The sequence below is a fragment of the Papio anubis genome, chromosome 20 (assembly GCF_008728515.1).
Source record: "Papio anubis isolate 15944 chromosome 20, Panubis1.0, whole genome shotgun sequence".
NCBI lineage: Eukaryota > Metazoa > Chordata > Mammalia > Primates > Cercopithecidae > Papio > Papio anubis.
This window is the reverse complement of record NC_044995.1, coordinates 22,330,438-22,354,043: the sequence shown is the minus strand read 5'-3', so window position 1 is coordinate 22,354,043 and position 23,606 is coordinate 22,330,438. Positions and strand designations below refer to the sequence as shown.

The 23,606-nt window shown below is 38.9% G+C and overlaps 1 long non-coding RNA gene across 2 annotated transcripts; it reads right to left on the bottom strand.

Annotated features, from left to right (window-relative positions):
• Positions 1 to 839: 839 nt before the first annotated feature.
• LOC108583265 lies at positions 840 to 10,997 on the bottom strand. 2 transcript variants are annotated; one of them, XR_004180338.1, is made up of 3 exons: positions 10,873 to 10,997; positions 4,238 to 4,295; positions 840 to 2,458 (listed from the first exon to the last, which is right to left on the bottom strand). It is a non-coding gene; the product is annotated as an uncharacterized LOC108583265 (long non-coding RNA). The 2 variants fall into 2 exon arrangements; XR_001897687.3 differs by lacking the exon at positions 10,873 to 10,997 and having other exon boundaries at positions 4,238 to 4,824.
• Positions 10,998 to 23,606: the final 12,609 nt, after the last annotated feature.

The following is a 23,606-nucleotide window of genomic DNA, read 5'->3' as shown; positions in this document are numbered from 1 at the left end:
TATGAGGCCAGCATAACTTTTACGTATTTGTAGCCTTGGTAAATATAAGTTCATTTTTCAATAAAGATGCAAATGTTATTCAATGAAGTAAATAAAATAATAATCTTTTCAATAAATGATATGATACAACTGGATTTCTATATCTACATGTCTTTATTTATAAATATGGTTATGGCTTTTGTTGTTGTTGTGTTTTGTTTTTTTAGACAGACACTTGCTCTGTCACCCAGGCTGGAGTACAGTGGCTCAATCTCGGCTCACTGCAACCTCCATCTCCTGGGTTCAAGCCATTCTCCCTCAGCCTCCCGAGTAGCTAGGACTACAGGTGCCCACCACCACGCCTGGCTAATTTTTGTATTTTTTAGTAGAGATGGGGTTTCACTATGTTGGCCAGGATGGTCTCCAACTCCTGACCTCAGGTGATCCACCCACCTCGGCCTCCCAAAGTGCTGGAATTACAGGCATGAGCCACTGTACCCAGCCGGTTATGGATTTTTAAAGAGAACTTCACTTACTTCCTCACACATATGCAAAAATTAATTTGAAATGTATCATAGACCTAAACTTATAAGATAAATTACAAAACTTGTATGAAAAATAAAAAAAGTTCATAATCTTGAAGTAGGCAAAGATTTCTTAGAACACAAAAAGCACTAACTGTAAGGGGAAAAAAATTGATAAGTTGAACTTCATCAAAATTTTACAACTCTACTAAGCAAAAGATTGCTAACAAGACAAAGATGCCGACTTTTACAACTTCACTTCAGTGTTGTACTGGAGGTTCTCGCCAGGGAAGTTAGGCAAGCAAAAGAAACACAAGACACCCAGACTCAAAAGTCTGAAATAGAACTATTTTTATTTTCAGACAACAAAATCTCATATACAGAAAATCCTTTTAAGAATCTATTTTTAAAAAATGACTAATAAATGAATTCAGCAAGGTGGCAGGATAAATCAGCATAGAGAAATCAATTGTATTTCTATACATTAACAATGGACAATCTAAAATGAAATTAAGAAAGCAGTTCCATTCACAATATGGAATCAAAAAGAATAAAATATTTAGGAACAAATTTAACAAAAGAAGTGCAAAGCTTACACTCTGAAAACTACAAAACTTTGTTGAAAGAAATTAAGAAGATCTAAATAAATGGAGAGAGACATTACAATTCAAAGGCTGGAAGACTTGGTATTATTAGGATAACAATTCCCCACAAATTGATCTAAGACTCAATGCAATCCTTATTAAAACCTCAGTTGGCTATTTTTGCAGAAATTGACAAACTGATCTAAAATTTATATAGAAATGCAAAATCCACAGAATAGCAAAAACAATCTGGAAATGAAAAACAAAGTTGGAGGACTTATTCACCCTGATTTCAAAGCTTAATACAATACTCCTATATTCAAGACAGTGTGGTGCTGACATAAGGAGAGACATTTAGATCAATGGAAGAGAATTAAGAGTCCAGAAATAACCCTTTACAGTCATCATCAATTGCTTTCAATTGCTTTCAACAAGGGTACCCAAACAATCCAATGGGGGAAAGAATAATCTTTTCAACAAACGATGCTGGGAAAACTGTACAGCCACATGTAAAAGTATGTGTGGACCCTTCCCTCACACCATACACAAAATTAAACTCAAAATGGATCATGGACTATAATATAAGAGCTAAAACTGTGAAACTCTTAGAAGAAAGCATGAGAGTAAATCTTAGTGATCTTAAGTTTCTTGAATAATGATATCAAAAATACAAGAGATAAAAGAAAAAAATTGATCAATTGGACTTTATTACTCCCTCTAGGGGATCCAAAATATAACCATATTTATAACTATTTCATATTTTAAAAACAATTGTGAAAGATATTTCCATAACAATTCTTCTACTCAATGGTCATTTTCATGGTCATTATGGTGAATTACTTTTGCTTTCCTGTATAGCATGACCAAAGGGCATGAAGGTATTTTCAGGGGTGATAGAAATGATCTGTATCTTGAACGTGGTGGTAGTTACACCACTGCACCAATTTTTATCAAAACCACTTGGCTTGAAGACTTAAAGTCTGTGTACGTATTTCACCATATGTAAATTTTACCTCAATAAAAATTTCATTTTGCAAAGTGATCGCTCTGAGGAGTGGAAGATGAGCTTTTCACTACAAGCCTTTCAGTACTTCTTAAAATTTTTAAAAGTGCATGTATAAATTACCTTAAGCTCTTTAAGTTTTGAAAAATAAAACATGTTTCAATTTGAAGCTTCTTATTATCCTTGCTTCACAGAAAACAGAAGATGAGAAGAATTCTCCTGTTTGAGAGGGTATCATTTAGCATCAATAACGAGGTTTTCCTCTCTTCCTTCCCTGGCGTTCCCCTAGAGTCACAGCACTGGTCCAGGGAGACCACGGGGAGGTCCGGGAGCAGGTTCTGAGTCAGAAGAAGGCTTGCTCTTAAAAGCTGTGATGGAAACGAAGTTGTAATCATTTATTCCCTGTCGTGGAGCTACTGTACCAAACACAGAATCTCTAGGAAATGAAAGTCAGAATCTCAAAAGCTTCAGTTTTTGAATGCTAAAGCTTATTTGCATATCAATATTGCCTCAGGACAATAAGCAGAATTAGAAAATTAAGGAACTACATTAGAAGGGAGAGAAAGAAGTAGGACAAATGCGTGGAAGTATAGAGCTCCCCTCTGTCATCTAGTAAGAGTTGTAAATGAAAAGCCACACTCAACTCCATGGCTGTTGAATTTTGATAATACTATTACCAAAATTTTATTTACGAACTCAATGACAAACAAATATTTTTCATTAAAAAATACATATCTGTACAGCATTACTCCCTCTAGTGGATCTAAAAAAATAACCATATTGATAAGAATTTCATCCATCTTTCGGGGAACAATAGTAAAAGAAATTTTGATAATAATCATTATGCTGATCAGTGTTTATTTTAATGGTTAATCTGAATTAATTTTTCTTTTCTGTGTAGTATACTTTTTCTTTCCATACACTCTCCTGTAAAAAAAGGTACTTAACATTTACCAGAATAATTAATTACTCATAAATTAGAATATGACAGACATTTCAAACATTACTTACAAGGATAAAAATTTGAAAACGATTGACGGTAGTATTATACTCAACATAAATCATAAATATTCAATGAATTTCGCAGTCACTTTCAAGTAATGTGCAACTGAGAGGGTCATTGTAATAGCCTATCCAACTGTTCAAAATTGGGTTAGTGATCATTTGTAACCCATTTTTGCCAGAGGTTGCAATTTTTTGAATTTTTGCATAAGTGAAAAATCAGACCTTGGCGCTGACCTTGAGCAGTAGGATATAAATAACTCCCACAGGCTTGGTGTTCCAATAATGGAACACTAGACATAAAATAGTAGGTAATCATTCAAGTTTCATGTCTACTTACTTTATAAAGTAAATTTTCAAATATAATGCAAGTATTCATTAGACTCTCAAGTCTCATTTGTTGCTTAGGGGGTCTTTGTGAACATTTTTTTCGTGCCTTCACTATATCTTGTATTTGGGAGCAGAGAGGTAACATACAAATAAAAAGATGACGCATGTGTGTTGGCTTAACTTTTGAGTTTGTCACCACTCAGTCACAGATGTTGCTACTAGGGAACAGATACCTATAAAGGGGTAAAAAAAAAATGACGTTCAGTTGAGCTGATCTCTGCAACCTAATCCAAGTGAAATTTTAATAACTAGACAGCAATCCCTGCTATTAGATGATCTGGGACTGGTTTTACTATGGCAAATAACTGAATGGAGTTTCACATATCTTTTTAAAATGAAGAATTTGAAATGACAACACCATCTTAGAGGTGTGGGGCTCTTGCAGAAGTGAATTTAGGTAAAAGACTGATGACAAGGTTTCGTTATGTCTGGGAAGTAACATTTAACGGCAGGCAAAGAGATACGTTTCCCACCAAAATCGAATGCCACTACCATCTGCAACCCCACAGAGGCTCAGCTACCTAAAATGGAAATGAAAATATAATGTATGGAAATATTCTCTTAGAAAAACTCCTTAAGGCTTCACATGTATTAATGTATTAGTTTGCAAACATTAAGATCAAAGCCAAAGCAACAAATACATCCTAAAAAGTTTTTCGTCAGATTTTTATTAACGATATACAAGTAGCAGGGCATAAAAAATTAATAGGTCCAAGCCTTGAAATGTCAAACCCAATGATCTCTTCCATGCTCACCTCTTTTGCTTTTTTGTTTCAGTCTTGCTGGCACTGGGTCTTCTTGCCTTGAGCGACTCTACACGGTTAAAAAAAGGAGAAAGAAAGGTTAACAGATGGTTTAAGAGCCCCTCATCTGTTGCAGTAAGTTAAAAAATAGCAAAGGAAGGAGAATAGGATCCAAGGTGTCAAAAACGCAAGGCCTAAATTCATAGACGTGTAATTTCAAGCCTTTAGGCTTACCCAATAAACCGTTAAATATTCAGTTTTAAATAAAATCTACTGTAGGTTTCTTTAAAAAAAAAAAAACAAAACACCAATTTGCTTATAATATTGCTAACTCAAGTTTAAAATTCAGTTTCTCTTCCTTTTTAAGCCTTTAAAATGCTGTACATTGTCCTTCTACCCTCATTAGCCTGTCTAGGCAATTCCATGCACCCAAATCTTTTATTTCCAAGAAGCCTAACTAATCTGTTGGAGCAGCCACCACAAAGCAGAGATAGAAATGTGGTACTCACGTCTGTACTCCCAGCACTTTGGGAGGCCTAGGTGGGCAGATCACTTGAGCTCAGGAGTTCGAGACCAGTCTGGCCAACATGGTGAAACCCTATCTCTATTAAAAATACAAAGAAAATGAGCCAGGCATGGTGGTGTGTGCCTGTAATCTGAGCTACTCAGTAAGCTGAGGCAGGAGAATCACTTGAACCCGGGAGGTGGAGGTTGCAGTGAGCCAAGATTGTACCACTGTACTCCAGCCTGGGCGACAGAGCGAGACTCCATCTCAAAAAAAAAAAAAAAGAAAGAAAGAAAAGAAAAGAAAAAGAAAAAAAAAAGTGCCTAACACACACTTTCCACTTCCTGGATTCCAAAATATCCCATGGTGCCAAACTTTTAGTCCCTAAATCACTTAGACAATGAAATCAAACCGCAATTGCTAACAGTTCTTTGCACAACATCTGTCTCAGATATTAGCCAGCAACACGAGGCCGGACTTCCTTCTTCCACGCTGTTTAGCACGTGCTGATATAGGAACGGCCTAAAGAACTATGTGAATGCCGGGCGTGGTGGCTCAGCCTATAATTCCAGCACTTTGGGAGGCCGAGGCAGCCGGATCACTTGAAGTCAGGAGTTTGAGACCAGCCTGGCCAACATGGTGAAACCCCATCTCTACTAAAAATACAAAAATTAGCCAGGCATGGTGGTGCATGCCTATAGTCCCAACTACTCGGGAGGCTGAGGCAGGAGAATCGCTTGAATCCGGGAGGCAGAGGCTGCAGTGAGCAGAGATCACACCACTGCACTCCAGCCTGGGTGACAGAGCAAGACTCCATCTCAAAATAAATACATTTTGACTTGAAATTCCGGAAGAAAAATTTTGCCTGTCTCTAATCTATATTGATTGCAGTATATTGTAAACAGATCGAATGAAGAATGACCATACTAAAGCCGAAACACTCTGCTTAAAGAGAGAACAATGGTAGACACCATCATCAGAGGGACCTGGATGAGGACACTGACCCCAGCAGGGAGCTGTGATGGGAGAGGAGACAGCTTCACCGTGTGCAGAAGAATAAGCTTCCCACTACTGGACTGGGGGTGGCTCCCATCCCTGGGACCAGTGTCTGTCTCCAGTCCTGAGCGAATCAAGGTAGAGACACTGAGTATGCCTAGGATTGGATGGTCTGAATAATTCCAGCTGTTTTGGGGCTATAGGAAAGATCCCTGGTTATCCTGTACCTGGCCCTGGGGTGACTTAGTACATGGGGAATATTGGCTTGGTGTGTGAGAGTTTGATAAAGGAGATGGTTGTGGGTTGGGCTCCAGGTTGGTTAGTTTGTATGTTAAAGGCGTGCTTGCAGGGGAGTCCTTGGCTATCTCCAGGAATTAGCTAGTGCCAGAAGAGGCAGTCTCTCCAGGATCAAGACCCCCAAATGCTAGAGCATCAAGAATCTAGAAAATGAGAAAATAGAGTCAATACAGAGTAGAAATGGTAAGTCTATCTAACTCTTGAGAAATTTTGTCATAAAGGGGAGCAGGGAAACATGGTTATAGACGGGGCAGACATGATACAAGAAGTGCTTTTTTTTTTTGAGATGGTGTCTCACTGTCACCCAGGCTAGAGTGCAGCGGCATGATCTCAACTCACTGCAACCTCTGCCTTCCAGGTTCAAGCAATTCTCCTGCCTTGGCCTCCTGAGTAGCTGGGATTACAGGCATGCACCACCACACCCTGCTAATTTTTGTTTTGTTTGTTTGTTTGTTTGTTTGTTTTTTGAGACGGAGTCTCCCTCTGTCGCCCAGGCTGGAGTGCAGTAGCTGGATCTCAGCTCACTGCAAGCTCCACCTCCCAGGTTTACGCTATTCTCCTGCCTCAGCCTCCCGAGTAGCTGGGACTACAGGTGCCCGCCACCTTGCCCGGCTAGTTTTTGTATTTTTTAGTAGAGACGGGGTTTCACCATGTTAGCCAGGATGATCTCGATCTCCTGACCTCGTGATCCACCCGTCTCAGCCTCCCAATTTTTGTATTTTTAATAGAGACATGGTTTCTCCATGTTGGTCAGGCTGGTCTCGAACTCTTGACCTCAAGTGATCTGCCCACCTCGGCCTCCCAAAGTGCTGGGATTACAGGCATGAGCCACCGTGCCTGGCCAAGAAGTGCTTTTAAGAAGAGAGAGAGAGTATAACATGCTTTTATGCTGCTGGGAAGCAAGGAGTAGAGAGAAAAAGGGATGAGTGGGAGAATGAAGCGATGAGCCACTAAGCGGGAAGAGGGATGGGGTGCAGTGCATGAGCAGGGGCTGCTTGCAGCACCAGGAGAGCCAGGGTGGGAACAGAGGCAGGGAGGCTGGTGTTTTTCATAAGATGGCTGGGTGATGAGACGGTTCTCATTTTACTGCTTCTTGTTTCTCAGTGAAATAGACAAGGTTATCTACTGAAAGGTGAGGAAGGGAAAGGGTGTTGATGACTGAGGGAGACGGCATGAAACAGCGATTTTGGAGAGTGGCAGAGTGAGCCAACTGGGGAGATGGATTTGTGTTGCTGAGCCGTGCTACGGGCCCACGTGTGGTCGGTCTGTGGTCCTAAAGTTAAAGTTGGGCTAAGTTAGGATGGTATTGGTTGAGGGAGTTCTGAGTACTCTAATAAGAGGGTATAGCTCTAAGTATTCTAAGAAGAGGGTAGAACTGTCTACACACATATAGATAGTTATATTTCTAGCTACCTAAAGAGGACCAGAATGATTTGGCTCAAACGAGAAAAGAAATTGTCTCCATGAAGTGAAATTATGGGTAGTCTTTCTTAACCTCTTTACATGTTTCAGAATTTTCATAACATGTTCCAAATAGTATATATTTCAATATATAAACAGATGAAAATAATAAAGCTATTTCAAAAATCAGGGAAAAAAATTTAAAACCCAGCAAAATGAGGTTTCGCTGGGAAAGAAAGCAGCTAACCTAATTTCCTGTAGAAAAACCGCTATCCTAAATGTGAATGCTTTCTTGACTATTAATTTGGATATAATTATAACCCTCTACAACAGGAGAAAGACTAATGAATCACAGGGGAAAAAAAATGAAGGAAAAGCACAATATGGGAAAAACACACCAAAGACAAAACTGCAAAGCTACTGAAAACATAAAAGGATGTCTTAACAGGACACTCATGTCCTCTTGGGAGACTTCCAGGTGAATTGATTGAAGATGATTTTTCCAGCCATTCCTGGAAGGTGGGGTAAAGAAAGAGGAAAAATTCCCTGCCAGGTCAGTCTATGAAATAATATAGTGAAATATGAGAGGAATCTTGGACCAGCTGATATGAAGTCAGAAATCCATGTGAGGGTTGCAGTCTGTTTCCTGTTTCTCTGCAGTCCTACTCTGTTCTGTGATGGCGGGGACAGATGGGGCCCCACGGCCCCTTCCCTGTCACATGGCAGACTGAGCAAAGGGGACTGATTTGGGAGGGAATGGGGCGCCTCCAGCTTTCTGGGCACTGCAGGCCAGCGGGTTATGGAAGGTCCTGCTTGCCCTGGGCAGCCATGCCAGCTGGTGGCTGGTGCCTTGGAAAGGTCCTCACTGTCAGCCACAGTTGCTTCATCTAAAAACCCAATCTTCTGAAAGTGTCAGTGCTGTTGGAGCTCAACGTTTCTAAGCTTGGCCAAATATGTCAAGAAGGACCGACCTGTGGGCTTAGGGGGAAAAAAAGCAAATGCCTGCTAAGTTTACACAGACAGATCACGTTTTAGTTTATTTTTACTAAATCTTAGCTTTTCGTTTTGTTGGAAGACATGGAGAAGGCGCACGATGGAAAGACCCTTCACCTCCTCCCACTTTAAATTTTAGGGATGATAAATTACCGTGAAATTAATTTAGCTTTGCTATTACACTTTTACCATGAGTCCCGAGCCAAGGACATTTTTATGTTAAAAGTCTTTGTAGATGTAACGTTTTTGTATGCCTGAAATACCTCTGTGTATAATATTGATATTGGAAAAATCTATTAATATTTTATAAAATGATATGTCTGGTATGGCATTTGGCTTCTTCTGGGGGAAAAGAACATAATTCTGCAAAATGTTAGAAATTCTACTAGAGAGGCTGCACAAGCATGACAGATACAGTAATTCCGGTAAGTGTAGGTAGAGATCTTCATGAATGGGGAACTACGTTTGAAAAGATCATTTCTGATATAATTGGAAATTGGGGGGATTCTTAAGACTCTCCAAAAAAAACCCCCACTTTTTCTGAGTACTTTGCTTCTTAGGCAGAAAAATAATTAACTCCTAAAGCCATCCCATTGGCACAAAGAGAGTCAGGGGTTCTCTCTGGAATTTTGTTATAATAGGGCTCGGCACATTCTAGCGTGATTGTTGGTTTCAGACACTTGCCACCTGTGTGTGAAAGTAAGAGGAATGCTACTTTGCCTGACCTCATTTAAGAACAAGAACGCACGTTCTTTTAGAGTTTAAAACTCAGGACTCATGTTTAATCTTTCAAACTCCCATCTTCCCAGGGTGCCCTCAGCTTTCATCAGTGCTTTTCTCATAGTCATGCCTCTTACAGTTTTATAATTTTTAAAAGGCAATACTAGATGAGTTTAAGGCCCTGGTATCCATTTTCCATTAAATAAAGTGTCAAAACTCCTGATGCTGTACTGTACAGTCACCGCCATGCCAACAGTTTTAATTTTAAACCCATTTTCCCCATTCTGATGATATGAGAACTTCACCCATGGCACTACTACCTTATAACTTTCATTTTTAATTAAAGAAGTTAAATTGGCAACAGAAAACACTTTGCTTTCACATTAGCTTTGTTAATAAAAAGTGAAAGTTTAAAGCAGTGTACTTGTGGATGAAATCAAGTTCCAAGTTCCAGTTTCCCATTTATCTCATGAAAGCATCAAGCTAAAGGTCTATGCTTATGACAATCTTAAAACAAAAGGAACAAGGAAAGATGAAAATATTTAAAACCCAACTATTTTCAGCTGATGGCAAGTCAAAAAACTACACTAGATATTTTAATACAGCAAAGATTCCATCCTTCTAGACACTTTGCAAAATGATATTAGATAACTAGTCATGAGGGGCAGCGAAAATCTCAAAGAAAGTGAAATAAAAATAATTATAATTAAAGCCCAGGCGTGGTGGCTCACATCTGTATTCCCAGCATTTTTGGGAGGCTGAGGTAGGCAGATTACTTCAGGTCAGGAGTTCGAGACCAGCCCAGCCAATATGGTAAAACCCTGTCTCTACTAAAAATACAGAAATTATCCAGATGTGGTGGCGGGTGCCTGTAGTCCCAGCTACTCAGGAGGTTGAGGCACCAGAATCGCTTGAACCCGGGAGGCAGAGGTTGCAGTGAGCCGAGACCGTGCCACTACACTTCAGTCTGGGTGACAGAGCAAGACTCTGTCTCAAAATAATAATAATAATAATAATAGAAACATGTTAGATATTGGTACATAAGAAGGAAAACCTACAATTATCATCTAATTAAAGAAGTAACATTGAGGCAATAATGAACAATATACAGAGGTAAAGCATTTCCATTATCATAGTAGAAACAAATTAAAATACTTTTGGTTTGGTTAACTTAAAGGGAGGAAAACAATCTGGATGTCTTTTTTTACCAGCTTATTATTATTAAAGCATGAATACTTGGGGTTTATGTAAACTGGTAAAGAAAATATTCAGATTCCCTCTATATATATCTAAAGATATTTATGTATATTACATATATTCATTATATATTATCATATATTACTATCACTAATATATTATGTATGTATTCATTCATTCTAAAATTGGAAAAATGCTCTATTTCTAATTGAACTAGAAAAACAAAATACAAGATTTCAAATTATTCCTCTAAACTTCTTCCACTTTTTAAAATAGATACCCTTGTTTATTAAAAAAAAAATAAAAAGCTTTAAAGCTTGAAATGATACTAAAAACACAACCATCATAATAACCAAGAAAAAATAGTCAAAATTATCTTGACACAATTTTATTAGACTTCATGAAGGAAAACTGGAGGATTGACCATGTGGTCATCTCCCCTCTCTCTCTCCCTCTTAAAACCATGCTAAAATTGTAAGGAACTCTAAACAAATGTGTAAGTTCATGAAGATGAAGAGAACCGAAAAGAAGTACATACCTGTAGATAGATGTGTCAAGTGTGGGCCGGATGTGGTGGTTCATGCCTGTAACCCCAGTGCTTTGGGAGGCCAAGGATCTCTTGAGTCTCAGAGTTTGAGACCAGCCTGGGCAACGTAATAAGACCCCATCTCTACAAAAAAAAAAAAAAAAATAGAAATTAGTTGGGTGGGGTGGCATGCACCTGTAGTCCCAGCTACTCAGGAGGCTGAGGCTGGAGGATGGAAACATGGTAGATGTGGATGCAGAAGGAAAATCTACAATTAGGCTGAACTACAGTTAGGTTGAGCCTCCTAGGCTTGAGCCCAGGAGTTGGAGACTGCAATGTGCTATGATCACACCACTGTACTGTAGCCTTGGTGACAGAGGAAGACCCTACCTTTTTTTTCTTTTTTTTTTATACTTTAAGTTCTAGGGTACATGTGCACAACGTGCAGGTTTGTTACATATGTATACATGTGCCATGTTGGTGTGCTGCACCCATTAACTCGTCATTTATATTAGGTATATCTCCTAATGCTATCCCTCCCCCACCCCCCACTCCCCACAATAGACCCTGGTGTGTGATGTTCCCCTTCCTGTGTCCAAGTGATCTCATTGTTCAATTCCCACCTATGAGTGAGAACATGTGGTGTTTGGTTTTCTGTTCTTGCGATAGTTTGCTGAGAATGATGGTTTCCAGCTGCATCCATGTCCCTACAAAGGACACGAACTCATCCTTTTTTATGGCTGCATAGTATTCCATGGTGTATATGTGCCACATTTTCTTAATCTAGTCTGTCACTGATGGACATTTGGGTTGGTTCCAAGTCTGCTATTGTGAATAGTGCTGCAATAAACATACATGTGCATGCGTCTTTATAGCAGCATGATTTATAATCCTTTGGGTATATACCCAGTAATGGGATGGCTGGAAGACCCTGTCTTTAAAAAAAATTAAAATAATAAAAAAAAGACAGAAAGAGAAAGAAAGAAAAAGTGGATGAAGGAGTTCCAGTTCTACTGTTGAGATGGAGAAAGAACATGCTAGCGTATCCCTCCCACTGAACGGAGCTATAAAACATACACAGAATGCATGGATTAGTTCTTTGAGGATTCCAAAGGGAACATGATAAATTGAAGAAAAATAACATAATTTGAAGTATCATCAAATCTTTTTTTTCCCCCCTCCGGTATCCCCCAGCCTGGATGCGACATAGCTGGAGCCTGGAATGGACACGGAGCAGACAGAGAGCTTTGGGACATACCCCCTCGTTCTGGCTTGAGGAGAGGAAAGGCATCTGCCAACACTCCGAGTTAAGTAGGAGAAATATTGCCCACACCCCATCATCAAATTTTTTGTCATTCATTCCCTCACAGCTCAGCCCAGAGCTACCCATAGGTGCCTAAAATTCTGAGGGAGAGGAAATTTCCTCTCTAATCAGGAGATGTCCCAACAGGAAGGGACAAACCCTGTGTCTACTTGTTCTTCCTTTCTTCTCTTCTACCTTCCCATCTGTCTCTCTTACTCTCTCCTCTCCCTCCCCTTGGCCATGGGAAGTACATGGCAGAACATGATAAATAAAGCCTCCACTTTCTGACCTGAGAACTGAAAATGGAGCACCCAGAGAACATAAAAATACCTGAGAGATTGTGAAGAAATAGGAGTTGGAGACGACCACCCCATAAAGTCATTTATGAACTCCTGGGCAAGCTCCTGAGCTGCAAATGCGTGGATCTAATCCAAAACCACTCACCATAGACTTTGTGAACTGAACAACAGAATAAAGCACAGCCCAGATCCCAGACTGACCACTGGTGGAGCACATCTGGGACAGATCTGATAGCACTGCAAAGACTTTGAAAATCCAATTCACATTGACCTAAACCTTTACATCTGGTTGGAACATGCAGCCTGAATCCAACTAGGTAGGTAAAGGTTTGATATTTTAAAATAACTATAACATGAAGGGCGGGGGCAAGGAAAGTAATTGTAGGACCTATGTGGTGGTTAGGTTTCTTCTCCATTGCTTCTGGCATAGTAAAATATTGATTCTAAATAGACAGAAAAGTTAAGTATGTTTATTGGAATCCCTAGAGCAATGAAACCATACTAAGAAATAGATATCGAAAACAAAATAGATACATTAAAATGGAATATTTAAAACCTTTAAATATGACACCAATATTTGTAGCAATTTTTTTTTAGTAGCCAAAAACAGGAATCAGCCTAGACGTTCTTAAATAGTTGAATGGATATCTTAGTCCATTTTGTACTGCTATTACAGAAGACTTGAGATCAGGTAATTTCTAATGAACAGAAATACGTGTCTCACAATTCTGGAGACTGAGAAGTCCAAGATCAAAGGGCCGGCATCTGGCGATCTGGTGGAGGCCTTTTTGCTGCATCATCTCATGGCAGAAAGGCAAAGAGAGAGGGAGAAAGGGAGGAAGAGGGAGCAGAACTTTTCCTTTTATGAGAAACCCACTCCCTTGATAAAAGCATTAATGCATTCATGAGGATGGTGTCCCCATGACTGAAACATCTTTCATTTCATTAGGCCTCACCTCCCAACACCACCACATTGGAGATTGAGCTTCCAACATGTGAACTCTGGGGGGACACATTTAAACCAGTGCAATGAGTAAGCAATCTGTGGTATGTATCTACCATAAAATATTACCCAGCAATAAAAAGAAACAAACTATTGATACACACAACTTAAATGAATCTTCAGAAATTATGCTGAGTGTAAAAAGCCTATCCCAAAAGATTACCAAATATATTATTTCACTTATAGAACATTTTTATTTGTTTGGTTATTTATGTATTTATTTATTTATTACCTTACTTATTTTAGAGACACGGTTTCACTCTGTCACCCAGGCTAAAGTGCAGTGGCATGATCATAGCTCACTGCAACCTTGTACTCCTGGGCTCAAGTCATCCTCCAGCCTCAGCCTCCCAAGTAGTTGAGACTACAGGTGCACACCATCGTGCCTATTAGAGACAAGGTCTCACTATGTTGCCCAGGCTGGTCTTGAACTCCTGGCCTCCAGGGATGCTCTTGCCTTGGCCTCCTGAAATGCTGAGATTACAGGTGTAAGCTACCATACCTGGCAAACATTTTTGAAATGAGAAAATTTTAGGAAAGGAATGAAAGATTAATGGTTGCCAGCAGTTCAGAATGGGGAAACCAGAAGAAAGTGGGTATGGTTTTAAAAAGAAAGTACAAGAGCTTCTCAGGTTCTTTGTGGTATTGGAACTGTTCAGAATCTTGAGAAGGTGATGGGAACACAAACATATACAGGTGATTAAATTGTACAGAACTGAATGCACACAAATAAACACAAATAAAACTGGGAAAATCTGAATAAGATTACTGGATTGTACTAATGTCGAATTCCTGGCTGTGATGTTATATTATAGTTTTCCAAAATGTTATCACTGAGGAAAACTGAGAAAACTGTACAAGAGATCTCTTTGAATTATTTGTTACATCTTCATGTAAAACTATAATTAATTTAATAAAATGTTCAAATAAAAAGTTTAAAAATGTTTTAAAAGCCCAAAAGAAGGCAGGAAGAAGTAAACAAAGGAAATAAAAAGAGAGGGAATAAACAGAAAAAAGTTAAATGGTGGGCCAATTAACATATATTTATAATTGATTAAATGTAAACAGTTTAGATACACCAATTAAAAGACAGATACTGTAGAATAGATAAGAGTGGTCGAACTATATGCTGTTTACAAGAAACTGACTTTCAATATGATAGCATAGATAAGTTAAAAGTAAAAGGATGGAAAACAATATACCATAATAATACTAATCAAAAGAAAGCTCAAGTAGCTATATCAAAATTAGACAAAGTAGCTAGTAAGCCAAAAAGCTGATCCAAAAAACAGAAAGACATTACTTTTTTTTTTTTTTTTTTTTTGAGACAATTTCACTGGGTCACCTAGGCTGGAGTGCAGTGGTCCAATCTGGCTCACTGCAACCCCTGCCCAGAAAGACATTACTTAATGATTAAAGGATCAATTTACTAAGAAAATATAGCAATCCAAAATATGTATGGAACTAATAATAGAGCTTCAAAATACATGAAGCAAAAACTGAACTCTTGGAAATTTAAAATATAATTATTAAAATAAAAAATTCAATCTATCCCAAAATCTGGAAGTTTAAATCAAAGAAGTTTGATATACTTACAGAAAAATGAAGGAAAGGAGGAAAGAAATTAAAAGAAAGAAAATAGGAGAGAAATTTTAAAAGAATTAGATCAACTAGGGTTGGAAACTATCAAAGAAACAATGCAAGAACAAATTCCAAAACCAGAGACAATGAGTTGCCAAGTCAAAATGTCTCCCTGAGAGATCAGCATAATTAATGAAACAATATTTACTCCAAGGTTCATCTCTACAAAATTTCAGAACTCCAAGGATTAAAAGAAAATTCTAAGAAAAACAGGTAACATACACAGAAAAAGCTGAATGGTACTGGACTTCTTAATAGCACCATTGGCTTCCATTACTGCTATTGAGAAGTCAGCTGTCAATCTAAATTATGTCGTTTTTATGTAATCTGCCTTTACTCCCTAGATATTTTTAAGATTTTAAAGATCTCTTCACATTGAATTATCTGTTATTTCATCATGAAAGGTCTCAAGGGGAGTTTTATTTTGTTTTGTCCTGTTCTCTATCCTACTTGGGATCATTATGATTCCTGAATGTGAGGTTTCATTTTTTTCATGAGTTCTAGAAAATTCTAGTATATAGCTCTGCCATTTTTCTTTTGGATACTCTTCTTTTTCATTCTATTTATTCTCTTTTTCTAGAATTCCAATGAAATGTATATTAGGCATTCTTACCCTATCCTTTATGTCTTTTAGCCTGTCCTTCATATTTCCTATGTCCTTGTTTCTCTGTACTGGATTCTGGATAGCCAAGCTCTGCCTTCCTGTTTGCTAGTTCTCTCTTCAGCTATGTCTAATCTGCTGTTTAACCATGAGCTTCTTATTTCAATGTGTTTTTTTTTTTCATTTTTAGAAGTTCTATTTGAATATTTTTCAAAACTACCTGATCTTTTTTCTGAGTTTACAGTTTTGTTTTCTTCTTTTATTTCTTTAGACATGATAGCACATTTATTTTATATTCTATGTCTTAAAATTTATAGTAGCTGAAGTCTTTGGGGACCTAATTTCTACTCTTTGTTGTTTCTGCTAACTTTCATTTGCAATGGCATGTTTGCTTGTGTTTTTCTTGATTTTTCAATATCAGCTTATGTTTATCAGGACTTTTCTGTGGAGATTTCATGAGGCCTGGCTTGGGAGTGCATGCCTCCAGAGAAGATCTGCATTTGCTTATTTCAGGTACCTGAAGATATTCCCAATACAGGACCACTTTACATTAATTTATTGGCTCAAGGGTTATGGACTGTGCCAGTGCCATAAATTAGAATGTCACACCTTATGAAGGCTGGCCTGAATTCTAAATTATCGGGGGAAGTTTCTTTTTCTAATTCTGCCCAGGGTCCAAGCTGAGAAAACCACGTTTCCTTACTGGATCATCTCTTTTAACTGCACAGATATGTCTCTAGATCAACACTGTTCAAACCTCTAAACTTTCACAGGCCAAGGCCCTTGGACCCAGCAGGTAAAACTCAAGACTCCGGATGGTGGGAAATTATCAGGCAACCTTAGATGGCCATTTTGTGACAAAAATATTTTGGGATATCTAGTCTATCATATTGTGAGAAATGGAAATAACCAGTCCTTCTTTTCACTTCCTCTAGATTTTGAGAGTAGAACTTCTGAGTAACCGTAAGTGAGACAAAATCCTCTTCCCACACAGGAAAATACAATTTGGCATTTGAGAAAAGGAATTTGGGCCACCATCTTTTTCTTAGAGGAATCTAATTAAACTACTCTCTCTTGTATTCAAGAAACATTTACCTGAAGTTCAATAATTTCTATCATTTCATTTTGTTGTATTTTGAACATTACATTCAAAGAAAATTAAACATATGGCCCATAATTTTTAAAAACAAACTTTATTTTTTAGAACAGTTTTACGTTCATAGCAAAATTGAGAGGAAGGTACAGACATTTCCTGTACACCCTCTACCCCCACCCACGCACAGCTTCCTCTATTGTCAGCATCTCCTACCAATGTGGTATGTTTGCTATAACTGATGAACCCACATTGAAACAGTATTGTTGCCTAGAGTCCATACTTTACATTAGGGTTCATTGTTGGTCTTATACATTCTATAAGTTTGGGCAAATGTATAATGACATAAATCTACAATTGTTGTATTATACTAAATAGTTTCATGGCCCTAAAAATCCTCTGTGCTCTCCCTATTCATCTTTTTGTCCCTACTAATCCCTGGAAACCACTGACTTGTTTACTGTCTCCATAGTTTTGCCTTTTACAAAATGTTGTATAGTTGGAATCACATAGTGTGTAGCCTTTTCGGATTGGCTTATTTTACTTAGTAATATGCATTTAAGCTTCCTCCATGTCTATTCATGGGTTGGTAGCTCATTTCTTTTTCGTGCTGAATAATATTCCATTCTCTGGATGTACTAGTCTATAAAGACTGAAAGAGGCGCCTACTTCTTCAAATGCACAGACACCAACACAAGCCCACAAGGAGCATGAGTAATCAGGGAAACATAGTACCACCAAAGTAACAACATAAAGCATCAGTAACCAATCTTTAAAAAATGGAGATCTATGAACTGCCTGATAAACAATTCAAAATAATCACTTAAAGAAACTCAGTAAGCTACAGAGAATACAGAGAGACAATGAAACAAAATCAGAAAAATAGACTTAGTCACTTAACAAATAGAATAAAAGCCATCAAAAAGAACCAATAAGAAATTCTGGGCCTAAAGAACACATGACTGAATTGAGAAACTTCATATAAAGTTTTAACAGCAGACTTGGTCAAGTAGAAGAACATATGCAAATCAATAAATGTAATACACACATTAACAGAATACAGGATAAAATCACATGATTATATCAACAAATGCAGAAAAAGCATTTGGCAAAATTCAACATCATTTCATAATTAAAAACTCTTAACAGATTAGGTGAATCATTTCATAATTAAAATAGGTGAAGAAGGAATATACCTCAACATGATAAAAACCATATATGCCAAGCCCACAGTTAACAACATACTCAATGGCAAAAAGCTAAAAGCTTTTCTTCTGAGATAAGACAAGGATGCCAATTCAATTTAATAAAGGCATTCAAATAAGAAAGGAAGAAGAAAAATTGCCTCTGTTTGAAGAGGTTGCATATAGAAAACTCTAAAGACTCCACCAAAACATGCTCAGGACTAATAAATGAGTTCAGTGAGGTTGTGGGATACAAAATCAACACAGAACAAGCAGAAGTATTTATATACACTAACAACAAACTATCCAAAAAGAAATCAAGAAAACGATCCCATTTATCATAGCAATAAAAACATAAGATTCTTTATTTTTTTTATTTTTTTTTTTGGTACGGAGCCTTGCTGTGTCGCCCAGACTGGAGTGCAGTGGCACAATATTGGCTCACCAAAACCTCTGCCTCCCGAGTTCAAGCGATTCTCCTGCCTCAGCCTCCTGAGTAGCTGGGATTACAGGCATGAGCCACCATGCCCAACTAATTTTTTTTATTTTTAATAGAGACAGGGTTTCACCATGTTGGCCAGGCTGGTCTCAAACTCCTGACCTCAGGTGATCCACCTGCCTTGGCCTCCCAAAGTGCTAGGATTACAAGCATGAGCCACAGTGCCTGGCCAAAAAACATAAGATTCTTAAGAATAAATTTAACTAAGGAGGTGAAATATCTGTACACTGAAAGTGATAAAACATTGATTAAAGAAATTGAAGAGGAAACAAACAAGTGAAAAGATATCCTATGTTCAATAATTGGAACAATTAATATTGTTACAATGTCCATAATACCCAAAGCTGTCTACAGATTCAGTGCAATTCCTATCAAAATTCCATTGGCAATTTTCAAAGAGAAAAAAATACTAAAATTCATATAGAACTGCAAAAAAACCCCAAATAGACAAAGCAATCTTGAGGCAAAAGGAGCAGAGCTAGAGCAAGAACACTACCTGACTTCAAAATATACTACAAACCTACAGTAATTAAAACAGCATGACACTGCCATAAAAACAGACACACAGACACATAGGAACAGAATAGAGAGCTCAGAAATAAACCTACACATTTATGGTCAGGGGTAGGGTGGGGCAGGGGGATGAGGACATATCAGTCAAAGACTACAAAGTTTTAGCTAGACAGGATGAATAAACCCTGGAGAGTTAATGTAAGAATGGTGACTACAGTTAACAGTAATGGATTGTATACTTGAAAATCACTAAAAGCATAGATCTTAAATGTTTTCACCATGAAAAAATCGCATGATAACTAAGTGAAAATGAATATGTTAATTAGCTGATTGTGTTAATCATTTCTCAATGTGTGTGTATATGTATTTATTTAAATATCATGTTATATACTGTAAATATATACAATTTTTGTCAATTATACCTCAACAAAGCTGGAAGGATCCTGGCTAGTAGAGAAACCCCATCTCTACTAATAATACAAAAAATTAGCCAGGCGTGGTGGCAGGCGCCTGTAGTCCCAGCTACTCGGGAGGCTGAGGCAGGAGAATGGTGTAAACTTGGGAGGCGGAGCTTGCAGTGAGCCGAGATTGTGCCACTGCACTCCAGCCTGGGCAATAGAGCAAGACTCTGTCTCAAAAAAATTTTAAAAAATAATAATAATAACATCTCCTCTTGCCTGGCATGGTGGTTCACACCTAAAATCCTAGCACTTTGGGAGTCCAAGACAGGAGGATTGCTTGAGACCAGGAGTTCAAGACCAGCCTGGGCAACATGGCAAAACCTTGTCTCTACAAAAAATACAAAAATCAGCCAGGTGTGGTGTTGCACTCCTGTAGTCCCAGCTACTCAGGAGGTTGAGGTGGGAGGATTGCCTGAGCCCAGGAGGCAGAGATTGCAATGAGCCAAGATCGCACCACTGCATTCCAGTCTGGAGGATAGAGCAAGACTCTCTCTCAAAAAAAAAAAAAAAAAATCTTAAAATAATAGTTTGTACCTATGTATCTACCTTCACTTTATTCCTAAACCTCATTAAAATTATAGTAAAGTTATTTTCTCAAAAAAATAAATATCACCATAAACCTTCAAGAAGAGAAAAAAAACAACAACAACACATTTTTAGAAACTGGAAAGCAGGTGAAGAATGACTTTGCAGATACTGGAATCCAAGTCTTTTTTTTTTTTTTTTTTTTTTTTTTGAGACAGAGTCTCGCTTAGTCGCCCAGGCTGGAGTGCAGTGGCACAATCTCGGCTCACTGCAAGCTCCACCTCCCGGGTTCACGCCATTCTCCTGCCTCAGCCTCCCGAGTAGCTGGGACTACAGGCGCCCACCGCCTCGCCCGGCTAATTTTTTGCATTTTTAGTAGAGACGGGGTTTCACTGTGTTAGCCAGGATGGTCTCGATCTCCTGACCTCGTGATCCGCCCACCTCGGCCTCCCAAAGTGCTGGGATTACAGGCGTGAGCCACCGCGCCCGGCCAAGAATCCAAGTCTTGACCCGAGAACTTACCTAATGTACACCACGCTGCCCTCCAAATCCTTCCATCTGTGCAAATCCCATTCACAAAGTCATCCTCATTTTCAACATTAGCAAGATTCCAGTCCAACCACAATTCATTTAAAAATCCTGCCTCCATGACCCCAATAATAATAACAAACCATTACCTATAGAACATTTGCAAAGTGCCCCCATGTAATGACGTAATGACAAGCCTTTAAAAAAACAAAAAACAAAAACAGGATCTCACTGTGTTGCCCAGGCTGGAGTGCAATGGCATGATCTTGGCTGACTGCAACCTCTGCCTCCCGGGCTCAAGCAATCCTCCCATGTCAGCTTCCTGAGTAGCTAGGACTACAGGTGCATGACACCACACCCAGCTAATTATTTTTTTTATTTTTTTAGAGACAGGGTTTTGCCATTTTGGCCAAGCTGGTCTTGAACTCCTGGGCTCAAGCAACCCTCCCCGCTCGGCCTCCCAAAGTGCTGGGATTATAGATGTGAGTCACCATGCCTGTCTTACTTGTTTCTTGACTTTGGTGGTGGTGACTTTTAAATAATTTTTTTTTAAATAAAAAAGATGAAAAAAGAGAAAACAATAATGATAAAATGACTAAAATATACCCACAATTTAAATTTATATACTGATTTTGTTCTATTAAGATCCCACGTTGGGGGTTTTCTGAGGTCTAGTCAGACCCATGGCCCCAAATCAGCCATACTTAGCACGACTTACTCACTCTTCCATGGGCTCACCTCTTTACCTCCTTCTGCCATCTAAGGACAACCTGGTGACACAGCCAACGTTCCACCTTTATCAGGTTTCCAGGGGAACAGGACTAAAAAGTTAACCCAAGGTCAAATTTGTTCATAAAGAAAGTGAAGAAGTTTTTATCTCTTTGTGTGTTTTTTAAATCCATTACCCACACCTTCTAAGGATGAGAAGAATAGCATTTATTTGCACAACACCTTTGAGATACTTCATGTATAGAATATGGCAAGTAAATAAGGTATCAAGTTCTCCTTCAGCACTGATGATATTTGGTACTTGAGGTAAAAGTGTATTAACTTCCTTATTTATATGAAGATGATATGAAACAGAGATGTTTAGTGGTATTCTCTAGGTCACACGGAGAGCTGGATGCTCCTGTGGGCCACCCAGTAAAATTTTCTTTTCCTTTTTTTTTTTTTTTTTGAGATAGGGTCTTGCTCTGTTGCCCAGGCTGGAGTGCAATGCCGCGATCTTGGCTCACTGCAGGCTTGAACTCCCTGGATTAAGCCATCCTCCCACCTCAGCCTCCTGAGTAGCTGGGACCACAGGCACGAGCCACCATGCCTGGCTAAATTTTTTGTATTTTTTATAGAGACTAGGTCTCACCATGTTGCCCAGGCTGGTCTTGAACTCCTGGGTTCAAGCCAATCTGCCTGCCTTGGCCTCACAAAGTGCTGGGATTACAGGCATGAGCCACCGTGCCCGGCCCAATGAAATTTCTTGCCAGTACAATTCCACTGTTTGCTTTGTTTTCAATGCCATCTTTAGAAATGTGTTTTATTTTAAATTTTCCCTTCTGTTGCCTTTCTCCCTTGGCTTTTTGGCCAGGACCAGAGAAGGAGTACATTGTTTCTGAATTATAGTAATTAACAGTATATTCTGAATGGCGTGTTCTCTCATTTAAGTTCCTCCCCCCGCCCAAAACCAGAAGAGATTTTGACAGAACTAGGACATGGGAAGCAGAAAAGTCAATTAAAGTGCTTTTTTTCAAGAGCCACATAAACATTATAAAAGTGCCACATACTTGAGCCATTTTAGCAGTTTTCCATCTGGTTTTGTTGTCTCAAAAAGCAGGAAGTTTTTTCTGACATTGCTGTGAATTGTTCTAAGTCGCTTTTAGATCATCACAAGGAGTCGGGTGGTCCTAAATCTCAACGCTTCACTCTGGTGCTGAAGTTCAGAGCGGCATGAACTCATTCATTTGGTTATGTGTGCTCCCTTTTGGCATGAAAGGGAAAAGAGTGTGGACTCTTCCTCAGCAAAGCGGAATAGCACTGTGGATTGTCCTTCAAATACATTTTCCACGGTCACTGATCTCTTGTTGGGCAGAAACAGGCTGAACATCCAGACATTCAGGAGATTATAAATCGAATCTTTCATCTTCTGCTAATACGGCTTTTGGCAATAAAGCCATTATCATGAAGTGCCATAAAAGGCAATTTTTTTTTTCATCTGTTGCCTACTCAGCATGGAGTTTATTGCTATAAAAAGTCTGATTGCTAAATGCTAAACCAGGCAGGTCACCCTGCAATATGTGGAAAGATGGGTCTCTGATATGCCACCTGCTGTCATACAGGACAAATGGCACATTTTTTTGGAGGCAAGGCCTAAAAATGGCTACAGAGACTCGCTCCTGTTATTTTTGACCGCTAATTGGACACTAGTTAGTTGCCTGTAATGATTATCAGTAGGTGCATCTTCTAGGAACTGCGGGTACTTACTGATTACCTCTTTGGAGTCTGTTGCTGTGAAAACATTTTAGTACTGGATAAAATAGAAATTCATTTCTTAAGACATTTACGCTCAAACTGGAGAAATGATATTGAACAATAAGAAACAATTTGAGAACCGTCAAATGGTCTATGGCCACACCACCCTGAATGCACCCGATCTTGTCTGAGAACCATCAATGCTAAAGCCAATCCATTAAAAAAAGGATTGATGGCTAGGTATGGTGGCTCACACCTGTAATCCTAGCACTTTGGGAGGCCAAGGATGGAGGATCGCTTGAGCCTGTAGTCCCAGCTACTCAGGAGGCTGAGGTGGGAGAATCACTTGAGCCCAGCAAGTCGAGACTGCAGTGAGCCAAGACTGCACCACTGCGCTCCAGCCTGGGCAGCGGAGTGAAACTCTGCGAAAGAAGGAAAGAAAGAAAGAAAGAGAGAGAGAGAGAGAAGATGAAACAGTTAAACCAGCCCACCCCAAAATCCCTCCATGTTCCTTGTCCCATTGTCAACATCTCCCACTCCCCTAAAGGAATGAAAGAAATGTCCATCCTGGCTTTTTATAATGATCACTTCCTTGCTTTTCTAGGGGAGAAGGGGGTGATTTTCTCCCTAGGT